Below are 1,419 nucleotides of genomic sequence, written 5' to 3' on the forward strand. Positions count from 1 at the left end.
CTGGAAAGTGACCTGAGATGACATGATGTGAATTTGGCGATATAGAAATAAACTGAATAGAATTGAAAATTGTATTTCATAGATAGCGGTTAGCTCTGCTTCCTGCTGTTTAATGATTATTCAGGTTCTTCGTCGCGGTTTCCGTGTCCTCCTCTGTCAGCACTAGCTTTAGCATCGCGTTTTAACCTCCGGTTTACATTAAAATGTAAGAAATTAGGCTTTGGTGGTTGTATTTGGGGCGCTTACCTGTCTAATTTGTGCTGTTTTCGGGTTCCTGCGGATCACGTGACCGCTCTGCTGTTAGCTAGAGCTTGTTAGCATAAGCTAACAGTTTCTCCTGCTTCCGCCGGAGCTAACGCCAGCTAGCGGCTTCCTAATTCCCTCGCGCTGACTTCTTCATCTCCAGCACAGCTTCGGTCAGAGTCCAGAACCGGTTAGAAATAAAATATCTCATAAATACACCAGCTTGGATCAAACAGACAGCGATCAACCGTTTCCAGCTGTTGTTATGAATCCGGGTCACAACGGAAGGAGGGGCACAGCAGCGCCATCTGTTGGTCAACCATGAGAATTTGGATTCGTAGTGTGGATGGATATCTATGGTGTGGAATAACAGATATTCGTAAACAGAAAATCTGACTGGTATATAAAAAAGGTATTTTATTTGAAACGGACTAAATGGACAGTAATGGTGTTTTCCTAAATCATAGAGATTTAACCAACAAATTTCATCTTTTCTGTAATGAATATCTAAAAGTACTCAAAGCTCATCCAAAACACCTTAAGATATTCAAACGTTACTGCATCTTTACCTAAATTGAAAACCAGAGAATATTTTGTGACTGATAAAAAAATGTAATAATGCTATGCTGGTGATTTCAAATATACATTATTTCCTGATTACTATAATAGTTTTTTGACAACAACTAATTTGCCCTTATTTGAGAAGGCATTCTCTAATTATGTTAAATGGCCGCTTTCACCAAAGGTTAAAGAGACTCACTTAAAAATCTCTTACAATATTTACCCAGTGGCTGAATTTTTGCACAAAAGATTTAAATTTGATTTAACATGCTGTGCGTTTTGTGAATGTGCGGATTAATCCCTTAATCATCTCTTTTTTTCTTGTCCCTTTTGTTTTAAACTGTGGAGAGACATAAAAAATTGGTTGTCCCTTAAAATTGAGGACATCCAAGAAGTAACAATCACCCACATGATAAAGTAAAAAAAATAAATAAATATATATATATATATATATATATGAATTAAAAACGATTAACACATTTCGGAGTGATTTTTTTTCTAAGGAAAAGACTTTAAAGAGCTATAAAACTGGGGGGAAATCTAGTTGGAAAAAAAACATTTGGAAAAAAACAAACTTTCAAAATATTGGTACAACTTTAAAAAAAAAAAAAAAAA

At 35.5% G+C, this 1,419-nt stretch overlaps 1 protein-coding gene across 1 annotated transcript in view; it reads right to left on the reverse strand.

The window, feature by feature from the left end:
* Positions 1 to 525, reverse strand: part of pik3r4 (phosphoinositide-3-kinase regulatory subunit 4) — a 24,290-nt gene extending 23,765 nt beyond the window's left edge. Inside the window, exon 1 of the mRNA XM_015391664.1 lies at positions 247 to 525. The gene's annotated coding sequence lies outside the window, so the exon portion shown is untranslated. The remainder of the gene's footprint in view (positions 1 to 246) is intronic.
* Positions 526 to 1,419: the final 894 nt, after the last annotated feature.

The sequence above is a fragment of the Cyprinodon variegatus genome, unplaced genomic scaffold (assembly GCF_000732505.1).
Source record: "Cyprinodon variegatus isolate N-32 unplaced genomic scaffold, C_variegatus-1.0 Scaffold554, whole genome shotgun sequence".
Taxonomy (NCBI): domain Eukaryota; kingdom Metazoa; phylum Chordata; class Actinopteri; order Cyprinodontiformes; family Cyprinodontidae; genus Cyprinodon; species Cyprinodon variegatus.